Source organism: Hypomesus nipponensis, chromosome 12, assembly GCF_054491055.1.
Source record: "Hypomesus nipponensis isolate SF chromosome 12, ASM5449105v1, whole genome shotgun sequence".
Lineage (NCBI taxonomy): Eukaryota > Metazoa > Chordata > Actinopteri > Osmeriformes > Osmeridae > Hypomesus > Hypomesus nipponensis.
In genome coordinates this window covers 10414778-10430428 of record NC_140372.1, presented here as the reverse complement: position 1 = coordinate 10430428, position 15651 = coordinate 10414778, and the positions used below count along the sequence as shown (strand labels likewise).

Sequence of the window (15651 nt, the reverse complement as noted above, 5' to 3'; positions counted from 1 at the left end):
AAGGAATCAATACACATGAGAATTGCACGCAAAACCACAACAAAAACAAAAGAAATGGACAGCAGAGCCACATAAGTGACGTCACTCACTGATTATATGGCTCTTCCATCTCAAAACACGCTCCGTTTCTCTGACTCATGTTGCTGGCATCCAATCAAAACCTCACTGCGCTGTGGCCTCATAAAAATGAGCGCCTCATGCCGTGTAATGAAGAGTGTTCAGACGAACTGTGTCGCTGATAGATCAGACCACGGCAAGCAATTAGAGTCAACGACAGAAGTACCTCAAAAAAGATGTGGAGAAAATCAATGGGCTGAGAGGAGTAGTTCATAAGATCAGTGCCATGTTTTACCTTCCTCCTCTGTTATATTATTTGAAAGGGAAGATATGGGCAATTGAGTGTTTCTGCCATACATACATGGTACGGTAACACAGAGCATGGAGCGAGTCAAAGCCTTCATGGTCCAGGTGAAGTTAATGGAGTCCTTGACACACACTACTGGCTTCTGCCATTCAACCTTACCAAGTCTGGACATACTGGAACGAGAAGAGAAATGCCAAAATGTCACATGCTGGTCTCCATCACTTATAATCCAGCGCCACTCCATTGCCTACATAGGTTTAGGAAACATTTCAAACTACTTTCTTGAATCATACACACTCTCCTTTCCCACTGGAAACTGAAATGAGAAGGCTTTGTCACAGATGTTCTGTGACAGAAATTGAACATTCAAATGGCCTTCAGTAGAAAAAAATCTGCAATTTCTCTCTGTGGGTTTGTTTGCCTCTTTCCCTGTTTTTCTCCAACCCCGTCCTCTCTATGTCTGTATCTCACATCCTCACATTTCCTTTCCACCTGTTCTTTTAATTTCCTTTTTGTTAGCCTCTTTTCCACATCCTCTCTCTTAACTCCTTTTCTGCTGTCAGGCCATTCTAGCCGACAACCAAGAGAGAAACCAATTAGTTTGCAGCCCTCAATCATCAAATCATCAGTGAGGTTGAAACTTACTTGGACAGGCCCCCTTTTCACTGCTTTGCCTAATTATGTGATGATAATTTATTGCACTCCAATTTTGTGAGGACCTCTGCTTTCAAGTAATTGGTGGGAAAAAAAGGTAGCAACCGAGCAAAGCAGGCGATAAAGCAATGAATTTAATGGTAACTGCATCGACAGGGAGTGTCCCACCAAGGTGTTGTTCAGCTCCTTCTCCAATAATCTAAAACTTGAGGATGAGCTTTTGGGCACCAAGGGGTCACTTCAGGTAGAGAGCGGTTTATTCGAGTTGAAGCTTTGCAAGCAGTGGCTGGCTCTCCTTCTAACATAGACACAGGCCACACACCCCTTGCTGTGAAATAGATGCTGACTCTCCAAAGCCAAAAAAGCAGGGAGCCTGTTAAGTCACCCCGGGTTGAAACAGCACACTACCTTTCATTTTTCAAGCTGCCGGAGAGTTTCTGTGACCCAAAAGGTGGAACAACAAGATTCAGTGTGTTTGTGCTGCGGAGACAGGATACAACTTGGAGGATATGACTGGGATAGCTAATTGCTTATGGATTACCTGCACAGTTTCCCCTTGGATATATGTTGAGGTAGCCCTATCCCAGGGAGAACTTCAAATCATGTCCTGTCAGAGTGTGACTTTGATTATCATCCCTCTATGATTGCGCGTGTGTGTGTGTGTGTGAACTTGTTTGTTTTTTTTCTCCATGAAACATACAAACGTCATCTTGAAGACATCACAGGTTCTTCTTTGAAGCCAGATTTCAAACTCTTTGTCCAAATAACAACAACACATGCACAACTATAATTGGACTGAAATTCACTGTAAAACCATGGTTCTTTACGAACAACCAAAGGGGATTTAAAAGTTCCTAACAAAGATTTACTACACAAGACAGGGATTAATTTCAATTCTGTGTAATAGCCATTCCCTCAGACATCAAGATTACTTTCCCTAAGTAGTCCTCTGGGCTTTGTCTTTGAGTCAGGATGACCTAGAGTAAGACTATGTCACAAGACAACACAGAAGAGACCTGAATACAAAAATAGAACCCGTTGGCAAGAAATGCTTATTGATTTGAAATAGTAATACATCCCTTCCTGATAATAGGGAAGATAAAAATAAATGTCCTTACAGTACAAGGTGAGGTGGAAGGTGACTCATACTATGTACAGCTCACCAGTAGAGTGTGCTGTAGACATACTAATAAAGTATGGGTTGTGACCAGAGAACACAACTTTAAGCACAAAGCATCATTACCAACCCTTCAACACCCGTGTGGCAAGAGCTAGCAAGTGGCAGGGAAAGACAACACTTTTGCAAGACAATGTAAACAAGGCAGGGGCATGTGCTTTTCCTCCGACTGCTCGTCACACGAGCTTTGCCGCTCTGCCTGCTCTACCAGCTCGATCATAGAACCAGCCAAAGCTCGCTGTGCCCAGGGTGTGGATCTGACTCATGAACACACATTCCCACTGGTCTTTACGCAAGGGGTCTTGCAACATATTCACATTCACACCCCGGAGTATGTTACTTGGAGGGTGCACAGGCAAAACCATGGCTTCGAGTTGATGAATGGCATCTTTCACCCCAGGCTCTACCGCCTACTGCTTTGGCTTGCTGACTGCATTTTCAGATTGATTCAAACAACCCAGGGTTGTTGGTTGAGGCTAATATGCATTTGGCTTTACGATTTCACAGGTCAGCTGTGCTGTAATCACATGTGCGGAGAAAAAGTTGAAAGAGACACTTTCAATGAACTATTGATTTGAGTATTTCAGTGTTTAAGATCAACAGGCTATAAGCATTAGTTTGGGCTATGGGTCTACTGCAGAAAGCATACAACAAAGAAACAATTGCAATAAATCTTTATGTATGCAACGTAAAACAGAACCTAAGTTGGAGGCTTAGATGGAAAAAAATCAAAACAAAGAAATTAGAAGACATTTATTTTACACTTGTATACCAATCATTAAATCCCATGCCTTTGGTTAACACTAATTGGGTAATTTAAAAAGTGTGGACCTGGACTATACATTTAAATATATCCAATTGGGCTTGGTGAGCCACAGCCCCCGCCGGATATGGGGCGGTTGTCCATGTTGCTCATTTCAATCAATTAATTTGAAATAGCCATTCAAAAAGTTCACTCCAATTTCATCCCTAGCCGGCCTCAAAAAACTTTCCGATAAAATGTTGTGGAGGGTGGATTTTTTATGAATATTAATTTTTTGGCTGCCAAATTATTCATTTATCATACACAACCCTTTGTGAGTAGGCTACGGGTCACACATTGCTCAAATATTTTAGCACTCGGCCTTATTTCGTCAGGGTACCACCATCGCCAAACAAACAAAACAAACAAAACACATTTTAGGCAAGGACTGATGAGCTTAGCTATTTAGAAAGATTAAGCACAGGGGTTTCACTCCAGAAATAGGTGTTGGTGTTTAATTACCCACAAATAGAAAAACTGTAGCTCTACCCCCACATCATTATTTGATGCATACTTCGTAGCCTAAAGGCTAATACTAAATATAAACGCTACAATTGTAGCTACCTAAATATTTGGACATGATCACCCAATTATCATCACAGTAGGTATTGGCATTTGCTATCTTGAAAATTAACTAGCTACCTAACTTTGTGCGGTAACACTTTACTCAATTTTAATACTTTAACAACCCTTTCACAGCAAGGTCGAACAGAAGTTTGCAAACACCGAACGCCGCACAAGTGATCCAGCTGCTTTGGTAAGTACAATTTTGTGTACGAGTGATCCAGCTGCTTTGGTGAGTACGATTTTGTGCTAAGGAGTTGTAGGCTAATAGTAATTTGTTATTTTAAGAGAAGGGGTGGAGGTGATTTGAAACTGATTCGTTACACGGTAAACTAGACTTACTGTAGCAGAGCCCGGCCCCTACATAATGCACATTCAGTAAAGAAAATGATTTTGCCCCAACATTTCTCAGTGACCCCCAGTCATAGCACTGTAGAACTGGGGCTGATCTGGTGCCTATTAGTAAACATCCCATAAAAATGTGCATACCCATTGAAAATATGCAACAACCTTAGCAGTAGTAATCACACTTATCAAAATCAAATCATGAAAATACAGCAAGTTGTAATAGATAGCTGGTAAGCAATCCAGAAATACAGTGTTAGCTTGAGCTTAATACATACATTTTAATGTTGACACAATTGGCTTGACACGGCACTCACGGCCATGACACTCAAAGTAATTAATTCACAGTTTTTGCTGTTACTGTAGGGGAAGGCATATGCTAATGTGATATCACAAGCATAGGGGAGACACACTTTCATGGGGAAGCATGAAAATATGGCGCCAGCAGTGAGGCTGCATATTCAACTACATACAGTAACATTGAGATATTACTCACAATACCAACTAGAAAAGGACATTGAAGCCTGGTGGAGTGAGGAGAAGAATGGAAGCGATGTTGGACTTGGTGATGTATGAAATGTATGAAAAAAGATACACTTAATTTTGGCCTTTGAGATGCTATGGGTCAGGATGTCAAGACACATGGGTTGTGTACAGTACATGACGTGTGTGCTTGTGTGTGGGCATGTGTTTGTCCCTATTTTTCCACCTATGATTCTCACCATGTCTGACCCATGGATTGCCAGAGGTCTGGGGGGGTACTTCAAAGCTCTCAGAGAGATAGTCAGGCAGAACACAACAGGGATTCAACATCACTCCTCCAATCAGCCCTGTAGAATTGGAGTGAACAGCTCAACTGCGACCACTCAAACCCAGCACAGGGAGAGGGGATTTTCGAATCCACAGAGGTACTTCTTTGTAGCCCTGCCAAAGCTATCTTAGAGGAACAAAACAGCAACTTTCCATTGCTACCTTCTCCCAGCTCCTCACCCTTTAGTCTCCAGGAGATTTGCTCGTCTGACCTTGTGTTCCGTCCAATTTTCATCCATGTATGTGGGTGCTTTACCTGTACTGTCAAACTATTTCCACATTCATCATGAAATCCACATCCCTGGCCAGCTGGGTTACATTCTCCAACACTTCCTTGTCAACTAAAGATGAAGGTATCAGTCACAGTAATATAGTACCCATTGTGGATGACAGCCTCGTCCGATTAGCACAAATGGTTTTAGTACTTTATGAAATGAACCACTGATGGCTTGATATACCAACAGTGGAACAGTGGCTAGACAGTTTTGAATCGATGGTGAGATTAGCTTGGGCCAGCTATTACAGTCGCTAAATAATCACCAGAGCACTACAATAGGTCAGCACTCATCCTTTTCATGATCAAATCTGTCTGAAGATATCCACAATATGTCTGAAAGTCCGCAATATGCTTATGAATGAGTCCCCCTTGTATCTCTTCACGCTTACCGCTTATGAAAAACATTTGGTCCAACTGAGAAAAACATTACCGTTAGTTCTTAGAAGTACAAAAGAAAGAGGAGAAATGAAAGAAATGACATGTCTTGACCCCAAAAGCTCAGAAGATTGTGTAAAGTTATGCACACTGTCTTTGTACTATATATTCAGAGAGTCATTGTGACGCATTGACATAAAGTAACATGTGTATTAATAGCTAAATGACATGTGCGGCTGTGTACATATGCACACAATCTGTATGTTGTCAGATACAAGATAACAAAGTGGCTGCAAGGTGGTTGACTTAAGTGTGCAGGTATTGACTACGTCTTCTACATATCCTATGACAGCAGTCAACTCTAAAACCCTTTAAGAAGTGACAGAAATCCTAGATAAAGAGCATTTTTGATATGTTACGTAGCATAGCCAATTCTCTGCTGTGTGAAATGCGTTTTCACTGGTGTTTGAACTGGACTAATCACAGGATGAACGCAAATGTTAATGGTTCTAACTGATGGGCAGACATTGTTGTGTGTGAGCAGATTTATTCGACGTGTAGTGTGTTCACGTATGATAGACCTCTGTGTTCAGTATGACACAACAAGACAGTGTTTTACTCCTCTGGCAGGCCTCATTATTCGAATTGAGAGGGCTGATCTTTTGATGCATGCCCAGTAACCCTCACCCACTGAGTCAGTAGCAAGCAAAGGGAGAGCGAAGCCAATCGCAAATAATCTTAAACCTATAAGTCTTGAAACGGGGGCTCTGGAACGTCTATTTAAAGTCTTTTATTCTCACCAGGGCCCCAAACGCAACTCCCTCTTTAACCAAAGCATGATGAGATTGGTATGGAGGAAGCGCGGTTGACTTGAATCTATTTAAATTGAGACTTTCCAGCGTTATTTTCAATCAGGATCCCTAGGCGCACAGCCAGCCCCCCACATTAACCCTGGCTCCCTACTCTTATGACCCCTCCCCTGTCTCCCCTCCCCCCTCTGCTCTCCACCCCACACCAGCCTCCAAGGGATCAATTGTACAACAAATTCAATGAATTTGTTGGCAGCTACTATATTTCCTTGGAGGACCAGTTGCTCTCTTCAGCTATAAGTGAAAAGAGAGGGGGATAGAGAGGGAGAGAGAGGGAGAGAGAGGGAGAGAGAGGGAGAGAGAGGGAGAGAGGGAGGGAGAGAGGGAGGGAGAGAGGGAGAGAGAGGGAGAGAGGAGAGAGAGAGAGAGAGAGAGAGAGAGAGAGAGAGAGAGAGAGAGAGAGAGAGAGAGAGAGAGAGAGAGGGAGAGAGGGAGAGAGGGAGAGAGGGAGAGAGACTGACTTTTGGTCATAGGATATTTAGCACAGGGCTTTGACTGGGCTTGGCAGAGGAGTTGCGTTCAGTCCCAGTGAGGCTAAATGAAAAGCACTAAGAGGAAATGAAAGGGGCAAGGGATAAGATCAGGAAATACAATAAGGAGCTGTCTTGTAAACACGCCTTGATGGCAAAAACAGATAATAAAAAGAACAGTCTATTGAACAAGCCCTTTTATTTTTTTTCTGACAGTGGGTGTGTTTTGTCTTTCTCTTTCAAGGCGATTTTTGGAAAAGTCTGTGACATTTTGCTGATGCTCACATTATTCGCTTGAAGTGCTAAATACCACTTTAAGTACATCCTCTTCCAATTTAACACACAGGATTTAGAGGTGAATCTCTAGAAAAGTGCTGATGTTATAAAGTGCTGTGTTCTTTTTGACACCGTCCAATTGTTTGTTGAATAATGAAAAACTTCTCCACCAAGTTAAACAGTACATTATGTACATCCAGTGCATGGTTATACAAGCAATAACATGATTAAACAGTGCACAGGAGGGATGCTCTGAATAATTATGATGTACAGTATAGGCAAAGTTCAAGCTTTTTATTGATTCATAGCCCGCTTTTGAAATAAATTAGCTTGTGGCTACTACATATTTACTAAATAGAACAACATAATCTATTGGATATGGAAGTGTGCCTCTGAGTGTGTGATAGTACTGTAAACTTCGCCTCCAAATGGAGGATCAATAATGTAGGAAAGTAGTGAACCAAGCATATCATCCCCATCAAAATGATGCTTCACATATTAAATTACAAATAGTCAAGCTCAAGAAATTTCAAAAACAAAGCTGATGGTATTTTGTACATCTGGTCATGCTTTGGTGTATAAGCACAAAGGTGCTTCAGATAGCCATTTGTGTCAACATGTGTCGGAACACGTGTCACCTGCATGAAACAAAACTTGACAACATATTCTGGTTTTATTTTGAAAAAGACGTGAAGCATTGGGCTGTGGCTATGTTGTGTTGATTCAGTATTTTAATCATCACATTGTGCACTGAAGAGCTGCATCAGTGGCACAGCGCTTATGTCGGCGGAAGATGGTCACAGGCTACCAAGAAAAGACAAAAAAGCTGACCACCCACACAGGTTGTAGTGTTTGTGGAACTGTTCGAGATGTGTTCCTGTAATTACAAATACAATTCACCCACTCAACGTGTCAGAGCATCACAAACTAAAAAGAAAGTTTTCACAAGCAAACATGAAACAATTATTTGAGGCACAGTCTGTAAGTCACACTTACCCAAATGATTATCTCTTTGTATTCATAACTTTTATAGAATTATACATTTTATAGTAATAAAAAATCCTTAGTCCTTCCTTCAGGGAGACTGCATGTGTTCATAATAAGAACTAGACATTTTTATGTAGAGGAGTGTCATCACAGTGAGCATTGACGCATTACTTAATACATTGCACGTGTATAAGGTAGACACTTCTGTACATTTATGTACAGCACATGAATAATCCACTGGTCAGGTCATTGCACACGTCATTTATAAAGGAGCATCAGATCAGGAGAGTGTACAACATGCTGCCACACTCATCCTTCTTCCTGTGACAGAAGCCGGTGCATTTAGTTCACTTAGCATTTTCTGAATCACTGGCTCTCCGGTGCTCAAAGTGTCTGACGGCTCAGGACCTGAACCACGGTAGGATTCATCACATGAGAAATAACCCGTCAGGGAATAATATTCCTGCTTCATTTAGACTCGGCTTTCCTCCCCGTCTTTGAAAATGTTCTTCTTGAGCTATTTGCAATTCTCCAGCTCAGTGGAAACCATCTTCTTAACCCAAAATGACAACACCCACTTCTGAACTTCGGAGGTGGGGGGGGGGGGGAATGGATAAGTTATTTAAAAAAAATAGTTTCCCGCTTACCTTGGCAGAGAGGCGTCATTTAATTTGTTAGATAGCGTTATAGAGCCGCAGCCCTAAAATAACATAAATGCTTGCTCGCAAGGTGATTACAAACACTGTTTGTCCTCATAGGTCGCTTCGAATTTGCTGAAACCACTTGCATATATACACTGTACTTTTCTGTCCTCCTCCCTGTCTTTTGTGGGAGCTTGTTAACTCCCCAAAGTCACTTTCCCTGTCTGTCTTTACAACAGAGTTAGCAAAATTGCTTTTGCCTCATTGCCTAAGCAACCCCTGAAACTGACTCCAGTGTCAGGCCAACCTGTGCTGACAACCCCCCGCTGCAATAAGAATCTTTGGCAGACCCCCACACAGGCGAGGCTCCGCTTGCCCAAGGATCCTCTCTGCTCAAAGCCTGATTGACTTCCCTCTGCTCAATGCCTGCCAGCTCTGTAGGTCACTCTGCAGGGGAGGGGGGGTGGGGGACGAAAAAAGGAAGAAAGCTGTAGAGAACGAAATGGTCTTACAATGTGGCAGCGGCATTTCTGCTTTTTTTTTTTTTTTTTTTTTTTTACTTACTGGAGGCTTTGGCCAGTGTGGGTGGCCGATGCTTGGCACAACTTGATTGCACTTTGACATGAATTTAAAAACGCAGTGTTCAAAGAATCACCTTAGGAAACTATTTGGCACCTGGGAAACTGTACGGCCACTTGACAACTTGAAACAAAATATGTATTTGTCACTGTACTTGCGGCTTCATTCAGCGCTCAGTAGCTACTGTGCTATGGTGTGTGGATGCAAATCTGATTTAATTCGGTGTGTACACAAAAATACTAGATGCAGTTCAGATCATCAGCTGCCAGCAGACATGAATTGACATAGTATTGATACTGTATTTTGTGTTTATAATGTGGGTTTTTAACTTACCTGAGAAAGAGCTTTCATGAAGAACCGCTTTGGTACAGAACCTATGAATGCACCTATCGGGACATTTCTCCATTTGATGCAGGAATCAAATCTCCCAACACAACACCCTATTCAACAGCTCTCAGGTGTTTCACAATGGATATTTTTCCAAAATAAATTTGAATTTGGCATCGGCTTCCGAGTTAAATAGAACTACCAATTTCAAAGAAAAGGGGGAAAAAAAGAGATGGCAAAGCGGCCCCTTTGCCTTTTAAGAATTTTACACAAAATTCTCATTGCCAAATGAACATCGGAGAATGGTAATCCTTGGCAGTTCAAGCATTGAATGTGTTCATATTTCCACAAGCATTAATATGTCAAGCATGTCAAGGGAGGTGGGGGTTGGAGTGGTGTTTGGGTGGAGGGGAGGGGAGGAGAGAGACAGGGAAGTAGGCCGCCCGCGGAGGGAAGCCAGCACTAGAACATCCCTGTGTAGGCGAGAGTCGAAGCCAGGCTGACGCAGACTGGGGAGGTTGGGTATGAACCTCTATGGCACACTAACACCCGGTACAATTTGTTAATGCAAATATGCCCCAATCAAACTCACACATTCTGCAAAGGGGGGCGTTGAGGGAGAATGAGAAATACATAAGTGTGTGCGTGTGTGTTTGTGTGTGCATTTTGTGAAAAAGGAACATTGTGTGTGTGTGTGTGTGTGTGTGGGGGGGGGGGTAGAAAACAGAGAGATCATTGGCAGATATAACTGCAACAGGCAAACACACAGAGGGAGGAAGCGGGGGAGGGGATGAGCTAAGGAAGTTGAGGTCTACAAGATGGATTATCAGAGAGAACTCCTCAATGGATTCAGATGCAGGAATGTGAAGCATGTGGTAGTTCTTCAGAGAATTGGTCCACAGGGATTCAGATATCAAAATAACATTTGTCTAAACATATGCCTCGACATTCTCTCTTTTAAATATGAATATATATTACAATATGCCTCATTGCCAGGCATTTAAATGACAACATTTGTTCAATTTGAAAAGAAAACAAAGAGTTAGAAGATGACAGGAGAATTACCACAGAAGCTAAAACACTACAGACTATATTAGATTGAATGGTTTAAAATGCTTTTTCTGTGTCGCTGTCCAGGGTGCTGAAGTTTCCACACTAATGAGACCAACACAGGGCTCACGATCAGAGACATTAGTTCACTCATTTGGACACTTCTAAAACGGACTCAACAAATGTATTTTCCTCCCATATGTTTCCATGTATTTTATATATTACCAGAAAGTGTTCATTTTCAATACAGTAATTCAGATGACATGGGGTCTATGTGTTGGAGAATACAATACAAATATACACCGACGAGGGCCAGAGTTATACCCACACCCACCCACCCACTCACACACGCACACAAAATCTGTAACCTCTATAAGTCTCTGCGGGACACATAGAACAACAGATATGTTTCTACAACTTCACTCAAAAAAAGAAACCCAAACGGCGCTCATTATGTGCCCTCGTTCCAGCGGCTCCACACACGAGCGCGCAGGCGCACGGCCGGCACCGGCGAACCAACAGACGTCTGGACACGAATCAAAGTCAACCGAGGAGTGTGTGGGCCCCGCAGCATCACTAGAGCCGATGCCGCAGACCAAGACTTTCCTCCGCGGCTCGTCTGACTGTGAGCTGGATCTGACGAGGGAGCGCAGTGGGAAACAGTCGGCTTTTGAAGCGGAGCACAGATGACTCAGCCCGGCTCCCCGGGGCCCGGTGTCCTTCAGATCCCCGATCAGCTTTTGACACACTTGATCAAACCATTAAAAACAGACAATGCCTTTTTATCCGCACCATTTGCTCCCATTCCAAGTTGGCCCTGCGTCATATTTGTAATGTATTTATTCAGACTGGGCGAGAACTTAGTAATGAGCTACTTCCTGTCAACACAAATTGCGTTGAATGAATAACTAGGCATTGGTTGGGTTTTTCAGTGAAGGTAGTAGACAACAACGTCATGGAGACCAAAGATGTGTTTGTTCACGTGCGCTTAAAAAGTGGAACATTCCATTTGTTTAGTCCATGAATGGTCCTCCAATGACTGTTTACACAATTTAGCTACAATAAACCAACTATTATTTGTGTAGTCATGCTCCTTGTTACAGTATGCAAAGTCCGAATTGTGTTCTGTCTATACATTTTGTTTTCTGTCATTGACTGACAGCCTTAGAGTTGGACTTAAATGAATCCCAAGTACATCTGTCCAAAATAGAATAATTGCTGCCATTTACTGCCAAAGCAATTTCATTCTGGCTCTTCAACTAAGAAAGTCCTGTTGACATTTTGGAATCTCCAAACCTTTCAACCCAGGGTTTTTACTTCTCAACCCGTCTCTCTGTATCCAATATTATGTCCCCCCCACTCGAAATCCCCTGCACTTTCCTCCAATGAGCCTTCGCAAGAGTAGCTGCAATTACATTCCAAGCCCAGGGCTAAAGGAAGAAGTGGGGGAGAAGGGGGGTTTTGCTGGGTGTGATTGGTCATGGTTACCCTCTCTACTGAACCTCAAAGAGACGTAGAGATGAGAGAAATGGGATTGGCTATTCTTTTCCCCGGATCGAGGAATAGACTCTGGCCCGGGTCTTTGGTCACTGCACCCCGCGGCCCAAATGATGACTCATGACTTTAATCTGGTTTGCTGGGGATTGATGCCTGAGTTCCTTGTCATTCCAGTCACAGACTGGCATGGCACAGGAACAGAGACTTCAGGAAATGAGGACTATCAAGAGGTTTTTAAACCAAAGGATGTCCTGACCTGAGATGAGGACACCGTTTGAAAGGTGTTCTAGTGATCATTGTTCTCATCCTGTCCATTGACCTGCCACCTTCAAAAGAAATATGCTAATGTGCTAACCCTCTTGCTCTCCTTATCCTCATATAGTATTCCAAGCCTATTTAACTGGTTAAAACTTCATATTCCTAAACAGGGGGATTAGACAGGACTAAGCGGTTCCACTGACTTTCCAGCAGGTTCTTTTCATTTCTATTAAAAACCAATTTTTGGCATTTATGTTTCCAGTTTAACTTTCAGCAATCCTTATGGATCACCAGTTCTGGACATACATTTTTGTCAGCAACTTCATCATTAATAACACTAATTATAGTTTGGTACAGTAGATTATACATTCTACAATTCACTCTATTACCCTATGCTAGTTCTGCAAGGTCTGGCTATAATCATTATGAGAGTAAGCAGCACTTTGCCTGTCTACACTGAGATAAAGTGGACTAAAGTTTCCGATCAGTGCTAAGGCTGTTATCATCAATGCCCAGTGCCCAAGTCGCAGCACATATGGATGCATTTAATGGCCCCATTCATAAAACCCTGATTTCTAAGGACAAGGGTTTGCTGAGGGTTGCCATTGCACTGTTTATAGAATGGCATTAAACCGTAGAATTCTCTTGAAAAATAATCAACCCCACTGCAATAAAAAACAAAGGCATCGTAATGAGCAAAAGCCTTCCACAGGCCCATTATCAGAGGCCTGGAAAGAAGAGGTCTTCACAATTACAAGACCTACACTTATCTTGTCTGAACAGATTCTGTGGAGAAGAAAAAAAAATGTCCAGTAAGCTTATAATAACTGTGGCCCTGCTATGTGCCAAGGCAGTAGCAGGACAATGATTGGCTGATTTTTCAAGACTTACTGTCAAACAGGCTAGTTATTATCTTAAACTGTGGGCATGATGTGGAATGCTGTCTTCCGCTGTTGCAACACAAAACTGTCATGTTACAGTGATTTGCATTTGATTCACTCTGTCTTCACTTAGTTTGAGGTAATCTGCTCCAGGGGTTTGGATTCCTCAGTCTGTTATTAGTTATTGTCAAAGATTGCATAAAAGTGCAGTCAGTGAGACCTTCCCATATAGAGTTTGACAAGGTGAGTTATAATCTAGCAGGGTTGTTGAAGATGACTTGATAGATCCGTTTTTTTTTTCCCAAGGTGCCAAGGGATCCTGATTAGAGAATTTAGCACTGTTAATACTGTACTCTGATTTTAGCACCCTTGCTTGATTCATTTTGCACCCTGGCATACAGGATTGTGGAAAAATCATTTTTTTGTGCGTGTGTGTGTTTGGCTCATGTGTTGCCAGAATTACTAAATAGACCTCAGTCCTGAATGGAATGCAACTGCTATAGCATAGTCAATACTTTATTTCTCTTGAGTCAAGCCTAAAGCACTTACCCCAAAATACTCCAAACTAACTCTACTCAAAACATAACGAAGGTCAAATTGTGCTTAAGTTCTTCGGTCAGGATGAAATATTCAAACCAAATCAGTATTCAAAACACTGACTGAGGGAGTGTCTCTGCCTCGCCGTCCGATCCTCATCCGCTACCAGTGTTCATACTGACAATGTTAGTCTGTCTTTCCGCATCTCCGCATTACTATCAGCATAGCTTGAGGGCACATTTTGTATCATCGCTTTGTTTCGTGTAGAATTCATGAGACAAAAGATGTGTAGCCCAAATAGTAATGATGCCAGTCACGCACGTGCATGTGTCATTCTCTCCTATCCCAAATGTCAGCCACTTGGCTTTGGTGGGTCTGTAGCTGCCGAATACTGTTTGCACTGGGAACATGGCAGGTGACCCAACACTGGGCTACCGAGTGAGCCGCAGTCACAATGTGATGGCTCAGTGTCAAAGCCATTACACAGATGGAGAATACATACAAATCAAACAGAATTAATATGCCAACTCTCCGACGCCCTTCAGGATTTCCTGTTCACGGATTCCTCACCAAGACCTGTTAGAAGATTGGGATTTGATATGCTGTCACTCAAGACACATCTCTGCCAGTTTAAGATGATGGGCATTTTTAAGCTGCAGGAATCTCAATCAACCCAGAGGAAGGAGGAACCAGGCCTCCTCTGCTTTCCCATGGAGCAAAAAGCAATCAGTAGAAATTAGAAAAGGGGGCAGAGAGAACTGCATGAATTGGAGAAACAGTCAATATGTATTGATTTTCATGTACATTTTCTAAAGATCCGTTCTGGTCATTGAATTGATTTGCGGGGAGCTAGAGCGAGGCCAAGTCAAATGACTGGATTCTATTTAATCTTCTCCATCCATTTTTCTCTGTTTCCATTCTCTCTGTCTCTCTGTCTTTCTCTCTCTCTCTGTCCTTCTCTCTCTCTCTCTGTCTTTCTCTCTCTCTCTCTCTCTCTCTCTCTCTCTCTCTCTCTCTCTCTCTCTCTCTCTCTCTCTCTCTCTCTGTCTTTCATCGAAATTCTCTTGCATGGCTGCCAACGAGTCTCGCGTTTTTTGGCGTGTTCCGGGTCTTGTTGTCCAACTCTTTGACAGCAACGCCAAGCCCACGACACGGCAGACAGCAATTGGCTGGTAGCACAACAAACCCACCAAACCAATTAGTATGACCACCAATGGATACTTGGGAGAATTATCGTCTATAGCCGTCCCGAGTCAAACAGAGGATATTTATAGCCGGGGCAAGCCCCTGCCTCGACATTCAGTATCTGCAAATGACGAACATGCAGTGCTGAAGGACAAACAAAAGAGTTGAAGTGGGATCATGTTCGGGCATACGGGGATTATGACAATCCTGGAAAGCCAGCCCGCCCTTGCTGTCACAAAGTTGTGACCCCCCATCTCACACCCCTTTTGTTCTTGTAGAAGTGTAAGTGTAAGTTGGGAGGGTGGATGCTGAACACCTGCAACCCTGCTCTGACGTGAAGGCTCCCTTTTAAAGACACATGCAGTGTAACACCTGCTGCTACCCGGGTGTCCTTGGTTTGACTGACGTGGTCCATTACTGACGTGCATTAACCCAGTTTACTGCCGTTTGTTCAGAGAATTCGAGCTTGCATGCTTAGAAAAGAGGGTGAGGGGAGGGGATATAGATCGATGCTCATTTATAGAGACCTATTAGGTGACTGTAACGTGGGTTTATGGTGACTGGGTTAAGCAAATAGTTCAATGACGCTGCCCCCTGACGTGGAAAAAGCAACCTGGAGACCGGACACAGAAGAAGAGAGTGTAATTTGAATAGCTTCTGTTCTGCTTAAGGAGTCGCTAAACTTACCCCTTAGCGAGGCACGACTGGAGTCCAAGAAAATCGGTA

The 15651-nt window shown here is 42.8% G+C and overlaps 1 long non-coding RNA gene across 2 annotated transcripts in view; it reads left to right on the top strand.

Moving 5' to 3' along the window:
• Positions 1-3460: 3460 nt before the first annotated feature.
• LOC146261043 (uncharacterized) overlaps positions 3461-15651 on the top strand; it is a 45663-nt gene continuing 33472 nt past the window's right edge. Inside the window, exons 1-2 of one of the 2 annotated variants that reach the window (XR_014724793.1) lie at positions 3461-3598; positions 3697-3754. This is a non-coding gene — a long non-coding RNA (uncharacterized LOC146261043). Of the gene's footprint in view, positions 3603-3696; positions 3755-15651 lie in introns of both variants that reach the window. The other variant, XR_014724792.1, reaches the window with a different exon arrangement.